Genomic DNA, 14,213 nt, shown 5'->3' with positions numbered 1-14,213 from the left:
ATGGAGCTGAATAATGTCATTTCTAAGAGTAGCAGACTATTATTTTTGGCAGAGACTGTACATACTAAACATTTTAATTTATTTTACCTTATTCTTGTTTTCTGAAATTAGTTCTTTGCTTATTTATTTAAAACCTAGTCCAGTCTCCAATATAACACACAGGAGCTACTTTTAAGTACTAAGATTATTCTTAAAACTTCCAGTTTGAACAATTAATTGTGCTAATTTTTATTTGTAGATTAATTAATTAATATTATAACTATTAAATATCATATATAATTTGAAAACATATACTTTAATAAATATAAAGGAATAGCTCCTTTAAAAAATTTTATATAGATATATATATATATATATATATAAAAACATATACTTTAATAAATATAAAGGAATAGCTCCTTTAAAAAGTTTTATATATATATATATAAAAAAACATATATATATATATATATTAATGGTTAATGTGTATAATGAATTTTACTGACAAACTATTGCATGCATTGACTTGGCTTTAAAAAATATTTTGTTTACTTGTGCTAAAAGTTGAAGTAATTTTTACTTTAAGCAAGACTATACTTACTGAAAGTAACATTAATAATTTTAACATAAAAATTAAATAATTTTAGCATAAAAAAAGACAAAATTTGTGGAATTAAAAAAACATAATCACAATTAAATTCTTTACACATAATTTTATTGATAATTAATTTAACAAAACTGCAAAAGTGTATTTTTTGACTCCAGTCTTTGGTTTAAAATAATTTTCTTGTAAATTACCGTAGATACAGGTTTAAGATTCGTTCATTTGTTTTCTAATTTTTAAAATAAAATATATGATCACTAATTTTGAACAATTTGTCTTAAGAATTTTAGTGTAACATCATTTCTACTTTGTAGGAGAAAATATTTTGTAATTCGTGGATGAAGTGCGTCCTTACCGATGCATATATATAAAATCTTTTCTTATTTTTAATTCTAGATTCAGTTTAAGTACTTACCTTTCCCCATTAGACATTTTTGTGTATAAGTACATATATGAAATTTATGCAAAAAGATATATTAAAAAAAAAAAGAAGATTATTCAACGGAAAATTCTGATTGACTAATAATGATTTGTTATTTACTAGTCTCAGCGACACATTCAAATAAGTACACTTCAGTGGAACACCAATGAAATACCGCCGACGTGGTTTTCTCCATTGGTGGACACTTCTACTGCCTTTTCAATCTCTTTGACGGCGGGAAGATTACCCACAATGCAACGCATTGATTTGCGCATGTCAATTGTGAGCATTGCAAATGGCGCCTCTTGTTATTGTTCCTTAGCGTTTATGACTTTGTCCATTATTATGTTCAATTTTTCTACATTTTTAGGTAAGATTACGTGAGTTATTAAGTAGTTCATCGTTCAACGTGTGTGTTGAGTTTATTTAAAGTGGAGTGTTGTGTGTTTTGGCTTTAAAAGGCAGATTAATGGATATACGAAAATTGGGTAAGGTGAGATTTTTCCGTATATTATTCCATCTCTTTCCGACCTTACGTTGGGATTATTGTATTAATTACTTACTTGTAACAGTTAGGATTTAACGGGCAGTATCTTTAAGTGGGGTTTCAATAGTATTTTTTAGTGCTGCTGCTTAATTATTTGATGTTTAATCGTAATTATAGATTGTTTTGACGGCGTTTTGTAGCATGCTGTAAGAAACTCTCCACTCCCCCGTTAACAAAATGGTGGTTCTGTTCCCCTTCACAACAGCCTATTCGACTTGCCTAATCTTGTAATTTTGTTATTCTGGTTGAGAGTAGTTTATTCAAATTACATAATACGTGTTTTTAGAAAATTTTTATACTTGTTTACCTATATTTTCTGTATGAGTTCCTATGTTTATGATATTTTAAGGTGTAATGAATTGTAGCCTTGGTTATGTTACGACTTCGTGGGGTAGCTTTTATAACATCCATGACAGTTTCCCAACTGTTATTTCTTATTTTCATTTCACCAATTGAAAGTACTGTTAAATTAGTCTTTACCTTAATAGGAATGTTTGTTTTATGGAATTAAATTTTAATATTGTACGAAGTCGAAGTTATGCGTTTTTATTAAGATTTTTGTTGGTCAGCGATATCGGATTGCGATTTCGTTAGACCTAATGGTTAATTATTACGCTGTTTATTTATTAGTGACGTTTCAGTAGATGTAATAACAAAATTATGGTTTCGATCGTTTAGTATTTATTGATAGGGTTACAGGCAATACAACCTATTGTAAAAAACTTTATGTAGGTCACTGGTGCCTACCCTAACAATTTCGGTTTTGGTTTTTCTTAAAATGCCCCCAACTCTTTTTTTTTTTTAATTATGATTTCTTGGCATTTTTAATATTTTTTTTTTAAATTTATTCAAATCATTTCTAATTGAAGTTATTATGCACTGTGTAAGTGTATTTATTTAATAAATATGCCATAAATGCATATTTTTTACATTATAACGCCGAATAGTACTAAATAGTACAGAAAAAACACATTTATCCTAAAAAAGAATCCATTTTTCTATGAAATATAAGATGAAAACCAGTAGCCTATAACTTTATAGGCAATTAATATGTGCATGTTTAATCAAATTATCTGTTGGATACCTAACCATACTTAACTAAAAATTTGTTAAAAGCTTGACAAAATTAATGTTTTGCATTTTGCTACATTTGAGGCAGTGTAGTTAATTTTAGCTTGTGTTTGTAAACTTGAAGAAATCTTATCCCTTTTGATAAAAATTTTATCAGTTTATGGTCCTGGTAACAATATTTTTGAAATTATTTGCTTTTACGGTCCATTATTTTATAACCTGAGATGAGGTGTATTACAGCTGACACTGAATTATGTCAAGAGTAGTCGTAATGAAGTATATAGTTCACATCTACAGTTATTCTTGTACTTGTTACAGCAGATTTGTTTCTCTCATGTTTATGATAAGCTTATGTGCAGACTACATTGGTTGCCTTTGTAGCTGGAAGTAATTTATTTTTCATATAATAGTGTGAGAATTAATGAAGTTCTTATCAACCGAAAATGGTTGTTTTATAATTTTGTTCACAAGACAGATTGTAGAAGTGGTTAAACATTTTATTTATCCCATGAAGTCTTTAAATATAATATTTGCAGTAATATTTTCAAAATAATATATAGTAAATTCTGTGAAATTGTTTTTATGTTTAGAAATTATTTACTTTTTTAAATAAAAAATATTGCAAAGTTAGATTTATTTACTAGGGAGTTAATTATAACCATAAATTGTGGTTTTATAAGCAGTGATTAATGTTTTATTGTTTTGATAATATTTCAGTTTCTGTTGCATTGTTCATTGATAAATGGGGAACACATTTATGATTTAAAGGGAAAATCAAGTTTAAAGCAAGTTAAGTATTGATTAAACTTAATGAAATTTTTATTTAAAAAGCCTTATATTTATTTTTTTAAGTAAATACTGGAAATGATTTTTTAAAGATATACTAGTAAAATTATATTGTCCAAAATTAACTTTACATTGACAATAAGGTTTTTCTTTTTAAAAAAGTACTGTTTAATTCCTTTCTTAGTTTGTGGAATACTATTTTATCACTTAAGTTATGAACGGGGTGCTTGGTATATGTTTGTAGTTTGCTCAGCTTTATGTTTTCTGCCGAAATCTTGTAATGTGATGTAATTGTCCACTTATTAATTAGGCATTCAATTATATACATAAACGCTCTACATAGTTTGACTGTTGATAATACTATTTTTCAACTTTATTTATGAGTTTGTTATTGAAAGGTTATCATAGCATAAATAATATTTTGTTTCACTTTATGTGGAATTATTAAATAAAAACCATTTTTCTTTTTAGACCATTTTTATTATAGTTTTTGAGTAAACATATATTATCATTAATTTGTTAGACTTACCAGTAGAAATTAAATTTTTTTAATTTTGTATGCTAGAATATAAAAGTAATTGCTGTAATAAAATGTATTACTTTCTATCTATTAACTTATTTGAGGCATATCATTTTTAAATAATTGGGATATTATTTGCTGATGATTGCACAAACAAAATGTGTTTAGCTAATGTGGTTTTAAGTTTAATTTTCACAATGATAAACTGTTAATAAATATTTTAAGTTGGGCAGTATGATTTAAATTTTATCTGCATTATGATAAAATCTTAATAAGCATTTAAATTGTATAACTTACAGATTATTGATGTCATATAATATATTTATATGATTTTGTTATAATTAACAAATATTTTCTTTTGATTCAGTGTTACTGATTTGTTTTATGAATACAGATTTTATAATGTAGAAAATGTATTATTTTACAAGGAAGTAAGACAATTTTTTTTTCAAACACTATTACTTAAATTGAAAAGAAATTGACAATGTATTGCTTTTAAAAGGGCCTAATGTTAAAGTCTTAGATATGACAAAAAGGGATCAAGTACGGGATAGCTGTTCAGAAGTGAAAAAAATTGCACAAAATATCTTCCCACCAGTTAAATAAAATGTTGAATTTAATCACCATTATTTATGCCTAAATTAAGATTTTTTGTATTAATTTGTTCTTGTGTACAGGTATGCATGTACACATGCCTCTGATTAAGTGTATATTGTGTTAACCCACTGGTTTGGTCTAATGGTGAACTTATCGCAAATCAGCTGATTTCAAAGTCGAGAGTTCTAAGGTTCAAATCCTAGTAAAGGCAGTTACTTTTATATGAGTTTGAATAGTGTATCATGGATACCGGTGTTCTTTGATGGTTGGGTTCCAATTAACCATACATCTCAGGAATGGTTGACCTGAGACTGTACAAGACTACACTTCATTTACATTCATACTTTTCAGCTTCATTCATCCTCCGAAGTAATACCTTATGGTGGTTCTGGAGGCTAAACAGAAAAAAGAAGGGCATATTGTTATTTTATGTTATCTGTGTATGTTTTGGTTTATGATGGATGCTCGATACTTATGTAATTTTTCAGATATTTTGGAAATATTGTTCTTTTTATATTATATATATAATATTTTATTTTATTTTTTAGTTGGGTTTTATATTTTCAGTTTGATATTTTGGAGTATTTAACTGTGTTTACTGTAGCACTATATTGAAGGTTGATTAATTAAACCTATCATGGGTTCCTTACTGTGACAGAATTAACATTAAAATTGTACTTAAATTATTCATATCTGATATCAATATTTGCTTGTATTCTTTTTAAATTGAGAAAGTACTCCTGAATAATTACATTAATGGATAATTTTTTTTATACATAACTGAATACATACAATAGCTGGAATGTATGATGTGAAAGAGATTAATTTACTATAAAAAAATTGTGCTTTTAATAGGATTAATGGATTATGCCTATTTTGCTTAATTTGTTTAGATGTGTTTTAAATTAAGCTATATCATACTTTAAAAATTAATCTTAGAAAATGCTGATGGGGTACAGTTATATTTATTTTCAAGATTAATTTTATGTTAGATTGTTGCATTATAATCAACCTCTAATATATTTTTTCTTCAATTTGTAAAAAATTGTATTTTATTCAAACCACAATTTACTTGTTTTACTTATTTCTGCTTTGTGACAAACTATATGGTTATAACTATATTTATTTAGTTTGTTGTAGTAAGTTGTACATTCTTTTTTATCAAACAATTTTTATTATAGTGCTGGAAGTAACTATGAACCTATCCTTTTTATCTTTACATCTTATCTTTAGTTTTAGCCACTGCATTATTTTAACTAATTCACTTTTTCAGTTTCTGTTTCTTGTACATCTTGATTATTTCCCAGAATTTTTCTTTTCTTTCTTCTGTTTGAGTGTAGTGCTTCAATTATTTCTGGTTTTTCTGGCTGTGTTTTTTTGCAATTTGTTTCTCTGGTAAACATTCTTTGATCTTTTCTTGTGTTATTTTCACTTCCATGTCTTTCACTTTCTCTGATCCAGTTTTAATTGGGTTTTAGATTTTTAAAGTTTGTAAATTGCCTGTTTGCTCATTCTTTGTAGGTAATTGTAAAAGGCAATTATTTTTTTCCTGATTACATCCTATATCTTCTACTTATATTTTTCTCCATCTTTGGTGGGGCCTAATATCTTTCTGAGTATTCTTTCTACTCTAGCTGATTATTAGCAACCAGTTGTGAGATATATATTACAATTATACAGTTTTGAAATCTGGTCCTTATGCATTACCAAAACAGTTGCTTTATCAGCTGATAAGCAATTATATTAACCATTCTTTTTATTTGTATTTCCTTCTACACAGTTTAATTGTAGGTAAATTAGCTTTTACAATTATTTCATTAGTAAGTATTAAAATAAAAGATATCCTTCTCCTTTAAAACTCTTTTATGGTTCTCATTGAATATTTACATGTACACCATGATTTTATGTGGGATAAAAGTGCTCTTTTTTGTGTGGAAAAAAGTTATTCTTTGGTAGGTTTTATTTAATGATAATCTGTCTGAGGTTATTTTGTTTCAAAGGCAGCTTTATTTCGGAATATTAAATAAAATGTTCAAAATGAAATAACAATTAAATCTATATTACTTAGATTTCTACTACTTGAAAATAATATAAATTATTTTTGGTCTAGAAAATGTATTTCAAATATTGATTATTCTGAAATTAAATCACTTTTAATATGTTTTTGTTGCTCAGATTGTGGCCAATTTGATTGTAAGGATCTCACAAAAAAATAAATACTCAGCTCCATTTAACTTTAAGTTGTGATTGTTTTATTAAAGGGAAATTTTAATTTTATTTTTTTATTAATCACAATTGTAACTAAATGTGAGCTTTTCTCTTTTTTATGCAATCAAGCCCCTTTTTTCCACCAGTTAGTTGCTTACAGGATTGAAAACATTTTAGAAATGTTGAAAAATCTATTAAATAACCAATGTGTTTTCAATTTGTCAAGAACTTATTTCTGTTTAATGTTTAATAACATGTGGTTTAATGTTTTTTTAAGTTTTCATTTTATATCTAAAATATAGCATTGGAAATGACAACATAACCAGAACTTCCTCCCCTTTTTTGAGTTGCAAACTTTTTTTTTGAACTAATTATGAATATTTATCTTGTTGTTTTATTACATTTCTTATTTTAGCTGCATTTAATGTTTGGAATTTTTAATGCTTTATTGTTTTGCTTGATATTTAATTACTTAATTTGATGTTTAATATTTTTGCCTATGCTGAACATTATTGGTAAAGACTAATTGAAGAACTGTTATAAAAACAAAATCTCAGCTTGGACACCTTCAATGTCGTTTTTTTTTATAGCATTTCCTGAAAAAAAGTTAGAAACATCAGTCATATTTTCAATTTATCAGAAGCCTCAGAATGTTGTATATCACATAAAATCAGTTAAGAATCGGACAGAAGTAACTCAAAAGAGACCAGTTACAAAAATCTCAAATTTTTATAAAACCAGCTTTTTATGTGGAAGTAAATAATCCATTAAAATCATCACTGAGATAAGCCTCAAGAGCTTAGAAGGAACGTTAGTTTATGTAATAAAATCATACCATTAAAATTTTGTAATTAAACCAAATTAAATAAGCTTAGAGTCTTACAATTAGTAGTCATCGTATATTTTTTAAACGTGAACTGAATTGTCTTCAAAATTAAAATCATTATGATTATCTTTCTTGTAACAAAGAATTATCTAAAGTAGATACAAAAAATTAAGATACACTTAAAGTAAATAGCTAAGTTATTTCTTCACACAATTTTTAATCAGTGTTGAAGTTATGGTTAGTAGCAGTAGTGAATTCTAGTGGCATTAATTTCCTGAATATGATAATAATTTATACCTGTAATTTTGTTATCTTTGGAGATCTGGAATGAAGTTCTTGAACTAGATGAATCTATCAGGTCATCGCTTTCTTTACTGTGCCACATATTTTCCCAGTCCACCATTTACCATTGTAAATACAGACTGTGATATTTTTTAAAATTAAATTTCATATTTATGAATAAATGAAGTGCTTTAATTACTGAAGACTGTGCACTTAACAATACTGTACTAGCTGTACTTTACAAGCTGTACACTTTTTCCTTTGTTTAGACTAAAAGATATTTCTGAGATATTGTCATAACAAAACTTGACCTTTTTCTGGTGCTAGAATCTGGCCATCATGTGACTGCTGTAGACTTGCTTTAGTTAAAGTTCTGCTTGTACCACCGATTCCATTGCAGACTCTTTTTCCATAGGAAGAAGCAGAAATGTCCTGAGCATCAACACCAAAGTCATTATAGTAGTGGAAACATTGAAAAAAGTTGTTTTTATATTATACTAGTAAAAAATAATTTATCTTTTTTACATTAGGGGCCACATTTTCAACAACCATATGTTTTTGAAAAGTATGTACAACAGCAATACTATTATTTAAATGGTCACTTATAAAGACTTGTGCAAGAGACCTGGTCATGATTGCCTTTTCAGTAATAATAGAGAGTAATATACATTGTCTTCGACTACAAATGAAAAGTTTTACAAAAAGTTGTCAGAGGTAATACCAGAAATGTTTTGTTTAATTTTCCTTAAATTCTTTCAGATGTTTTGATTAAGTCTTGAAGTGAAATGAATTTTTTTTTCAACCCAACCTGAAAAAAAATTTTATTTGGCATGCATTATTATTATTATTATTAGTTGATAAGCTTATGTATTATTACAAGCTGAGCTCTTTAGTACTAAACAATTCTTTGAAAATTATTTCTTCTGGCATGTCTTCAGTTTTGGTATACAAAATTTCAAGTAGGAAATCTTTTCCTGGCAGGATTGAGATGTATCAAACATAATGTGCACCATTTTCAGAGCTACAAACAAGTAAATCAAATTAAGGGTGTTTATAATTGCAGCTAAATTTTGATTATTCAATCATTACTTTCTCTTTCTGATGATATTTGCATGAGGAATTACACACCTTAGGCCTGAAAATACAGAAAGCAGACATATCAATTTTATGATAATGATATTTCTGTTTAATCATAAACAAATAATTAATTTAAAGTTAGCGTAATTGGTCTCATTTGCATGTATACTTTTATATCCACTGATGCACAGTTTTCTAATAGATTTTTTTTACTATTTTCATCATCCTATAAATGGTCAATCCAATTGTACGTCATTGTATGACATACAATTACGTAATTTACAACTGTTTCACTTAATTTATTACAACCCGTTTTACTTCCTTGTACGAAGTAAAGGAAATATTGTGATTGCAAAAAATTTCAGATTTCAACAGAAATATCCATTTTGACTAGTTCGACGTGTCGTCTGTATATATGTATGTACATATGTATCTCGCATAACTCAAAAACAATTAGCTGTAGGATGTTGAAATTTTGGATTTAGGGCTGTTATAACATCCAGTTGTCCACCTCTCCTTTTGATTGCAATTGACTGAACCAAAAGTGTCCAAAAAACTACAAAATCTAAAAAATTTAGAATTTGGACTATTTCTTAACTGCAGTAATAAGCCCTCATTGAGAGATTTTCAACTAATTGTCATATGTGGTACTTATTTTCATTGATTCCAAAGTTATAGTCAAATGAAATGTTAATTAATGAAATATTTGGATCTTAATAAGGGGAAGGCAAACATCAGTTCAAATCAGACTTAATCTCCTTTTTTTTTAACTTTTTCTTTTAATTTAAATTATTGATTTATTAATAATTATAATAACAATAAAAAAAAATATGGAAAAATATCAGAAATTATTAATGAAATAAAATTTTATGTACTTTTCATTAAAAAAAAAAAATGTGTATTTGTAATTTAATAGGCGTACAAGGAAGTCATGTGGTATTCACATCAGACTTTTTGCAAGGTCTTTAATTACACCTTGTTCATTAAGTCCCTAGTTAATCTTGTAATGTGTTGCATAAAACTCTTCATAGATTTTTGTATTTATACAAAGAGCTAGGCAAAAGAGTGATGACCTTGACTTTTTTGTTACCTTTTGCAACTTTTGTTTCAGATTTTTGAAATGTGTTTCATTTCATCTATGTACATTTACATTAAAGAATTATTCTAATTTAATTTAATTTTTTTCATATTTCTGATTTCTGATTAAAATTAAATAAGGCAGTATCTTATTTAATTTTATTATGGAAATTGGAGATAAACGCAGAAATTTACAAACAATATCTACAGCAACTAAATTCTCTTCTCGAACCATTTATTAAACGACTGCCCAAAAAGAAGTATAATGTATTTAGGGTGTATGTTTGTTCCACTGTAGTAGCTCATTGGCTGAACAGATTTAGATTTATGACCCTGAGTTGGAATTCTCATGTTACTGGGAGTGTTATAGTCTATGTATATAATGATTAAATAAATTTTAAAAGATTGAAAAGAAAAGAAAATTATACTTATACAAAATTGTCACCTGCACACTTTTTAATTATCCTATATTGTAGAGTGATGTTTGTCAGCAATGTTTTTTTTGGCAGTCATCAGTTTCACCAGTCCTTCAGTACCAAATATTTTTTTATTATATGTAGAGCAAAAGGATTTATCAGTAATTAAGATGAACAGAAACATTTTTAGGTAAATCAAAAAGGATTTCTTTTAAACCATTTCTAATAAAAAATTTTAATGAGTTTCTTCTGAAAATATGATTGTATTTTAAAAACATATTTTCTTATGATGTTTACAGATATTTTTGAGATTTTTTATATACCCTGATCTAAAAATATTGTTTCCATTTACTTAACTCTCACTTGAAAGACTGTGAAAAAAGAATGATTATCAGTTTTATGACAAAAGTTCATCAATGAATAACCCTGAAGACACACTATCACTGCACTACTGCTGTTGCACGATATAACGTTTCACTCTGCGAACACCAACATTGATGAGTTCAAGGCAAGAGAGTGGAAGTGTCAAAATGGGGAGCTAGATGTTAAGACATTAACTTAGGTGATATAATGCCGATTTGAATCTGCAGATTTAGACAGCAAAGTTTCAAAAAATAAATAGAAAAAACTATTTAAGCTATAAATTGATCATATATTAGCATGATTTAGCTGATTGAGCTGGTCTAGTGGTTAGCTCATTGTTGCAAATCAGTTTTTTATGTTGAAGGTTTTGAGATTGAAATCCTTGTAAAAGTTTGTTGCCTTTATATGGATATGAATACTAGACAGTGGTTACTGGTAAACTTTGGTGGGTGGGTTTCAATTAACTACACATCTCAGGAATTAGCCTGATACTGTACAAGACCACCTCATTTACATGTCATACATATCATCTTCATCTCATTAGGCCATGCAGTTGCTTATTGTTCACAAGTTATACAGATTACTACGTACACTAGGAAAATAAAAAACAAGGGTTTTTCATTAAAAAAAAAAAAAACATAAGCCGGTTGCTTGACCAATTCAAAAAAAAATTGGAACTTACCCACATGTTTCAGGACCTAAAAAATTTTATTTTTTATTTAAGCAGTTGTGGCAGTAGTGGCAGCCAGTTTTGTTGCTGTGCACACACCTACTTTTTGATTGTAAGGGTTTACAGAAAAAATCGTAACTAAAACACTAATCGTCCTGGAAAGATGAAACAAAAAGCAATTTATTCATATTTTCTCAAGGTAAAAGATTGATCCAGTGGTTTATTTACCAATCTCTCTACCACTTTCTGTAAGAAAATTACCAATAAAGTTGAACATGAAAATCTGTGAAATTTCATTCTTGGTAATGTTTTCAAGAGGCAGGGATGGCATACACAGTTTAAATTACTTTTTTAAATGTAGGTGTATGTTAGTAGTTTTTCCATAAATAATATTTATTTTGATAGACTTCAGCCTAAATTTTTATGAATTTTTGAAACTTTTTTTTTAAACTCAAATTTTGGCTTCAAATAACTCTGATGGAGCTGGTGATAAAAATCTCAAATTTGCACAACTTAGTGTTTTTGTAGATGTTTATGATAAATAAAAACGTTTCTTGTGTACTGTATTAATAAAAAAGTTATAACCTCTCAAAAATCATGAGATCTGTAGAAAGCGATACCACTTTAACTCGCTAAGTAAGTGCTCTTGTCTTCTTAATATTTTTATACTTATTACAATAGTTGAAATAGACATGTTTGAACCATTCAACTACAATGTTCATGTTATAACAGGTGCTTGAAGTCATATCCAGAAGTCAGGAAAATACATGTTGCATCATTTAGCTTTGGAGTTACAGACTGGTCAGTCTGACATTGCATTAGTCAATGACCTGTTCAAATCTTTACTGAGTACCTCAAATTATATGCTGTGTTTGGAAGTGTTTTAAGTTTTACTTAATAATATAATATTTGTAATTTTTAAATCAATTAAATTTTTATATTATTTTCAAGTAATTTCACATAAAACAATGGAAGAATAATATTCCATAGTAATTTATGTGAATGAAGAGTGCCATAAAAAGTATGTGGTAGAGTGCTCATTAAAAATTGAAAATTTAGTGATGAAAACCAACAACTTGTTTTTTTACATGTTAATTCTTATGTCACTGGCATTTGTAAATATCATGAAAAAACGTTTTTGTTAAAATTCAGTCACCTCTATGGACAGTTCTGTTGTGACCCTTTGAGAACTCATATAAAACAATTAAGAAAAACTTATAACAAATAATAATATTTCTAATTTAAATTTTGTTCCTGGAAAAGTCTCTTTCTAAAAACTAAAACTAAAAAACTATTGGTCCTGGAAGGATGAAGCAAAAAGCAATTTACTTATATTTTCTCAAGGTAAAAGATTGGTTCAGTGGATTTTTTTACTTATCTCTCTTTCTATGAGAAAATTACCAATAAAATTGAACATGAAAAACGGTGAAATTTCACTTTTGATAATTTTTTTCAAGAGGCAGGGATGATGGCATACATAGTTTGAATTATTTTTTTATATGTAGGTATATGTTATCACCATATTAATGGTGATGTACTTACTCCTAAATTTTTATGAATTTTTGAAAATAATTTTTTTTTTAAATTCAAATTTTTGCTTCAAATAACTATGATGGGGCTGGTTGGTGATAAAAATCTCAAATTTGCACACCTTAACTGTTTGTAGATGTTTATGGCAAATTAATACGTTTCTTATGTATTGTACTAATAAAAAAGTTATAACCTCTCAAAAATCATGAAAAACCTGTTAAAATCGATACCATTTTGACTGTAAATAAGTAGTCCAAGGGGGTTTCTTGTTTTCATTGCACTTTACATTTTTTATATATGACCCATATGTTGTTGAAGTTGATGTTTTCAATATTTTCAATGATAGGTCATAATTTAATGATAACTTAATTAATACCAGTAACCTAATACAATTTTAATTCAAAAATGCTTGTAAAACTTACCCAAATTGAGATTTTAATGAGTAACCTTCATATTTTTTCAAAAATTCATTTTCATTTTTTATTGGTTTATTTTTGTAAAAACTATCGAAAAAATAAATTGTAGCAAAATTATAATTATTCTTCAATGAAATAGCCTGTTTTTGTAGCAATGAAAGTTTATTATTTAGTGTGGTTAACTAATAGATGTGATATCTGGTATTTCTCTTGGTCTTCGCTTTCATATAGTTCTTTGTTCTGCTGAGAAAAAATACTTTTGAAATGGTTAACACAAAGAGACTTTCCAGGAACTAAATTTAAATTTGGAAAAGTGTGTTCTTTTAAGTGCTTGCTCTAGTGTTATTTGTCATAATTTTTTCTTAACTGTTTTTTTTTATGAGTTCTCAAAGGGTCACAACAGAACTGTACATACAGGTGACTGAATTTTGGCAAAAATATTTTCTCATGATATTTACAAACACTACTAGTGACATCTGAATTGGCACGTAAAAAGAATAAGTTGTTGGTTTTCATTACTAAATTCACAAATTTTAATGATTTCTTTTATCACTGTTACCATACACTGATTTATGACACTCTTCATTCACATAAATTTCTATGGAACATTGTTCTTCCATTGTTTTATGTGAAATTACTTGAAAATAATATAAAAATTTAACTAATTAAAAAATTGCAAATGTCATAATATTAAGAAAAACTTACTTATTTAATAAACACTTTTTCGTAAACCCTTAGAATCATAAAAATAGGTATGCGCACTGTAACAAAAATGGCCGCCACAGGTAACTGCTTATAAAAAATTTAAAAAAATAGTTTTAAG

The 14,213-nt window shown here is 27.2% G+C and overlaps 1 protein-coding gene across 1 annotated transcript in view; it reads left to right on the top strand.

The window, feature by feature from the left end:
• Positions 1 to 1,300: 1,300 nt before the first annotated feature.
• The window catches only part of LOC142334455 (uncharacterized), a 101,907-nt gene continuing 88,994 nt past the window's right edge, over positions 1,301 to 14,213 (top strand). Inside the window, exon 1 of the mRNA XM_075382480.1 lies at positions 1,301 to 1,492. The gene's annotated coding sequence lies outside the window, so the exon portion shown is untranslated. The remainder of the gene's footprint in view (positions 1,493 to 14,213) is intronic.

Source organism: Lycorma delicatula, chromosome 1, assembly GCF_047948215.1.
Source record: "Lycorma delicatula isolate Av1 chromosome 1, ASM4794821v1, whole genome shotgun sequence".
NCBI lineage: Eukaryota > Metazoa > Arthropoda > Insecta > Hemiptera > Fulgoridae > Lycorma > Lycorma delicatula.
This window is presented reverse-complemented; position numbering and strand designations above follow the sequence as displayed.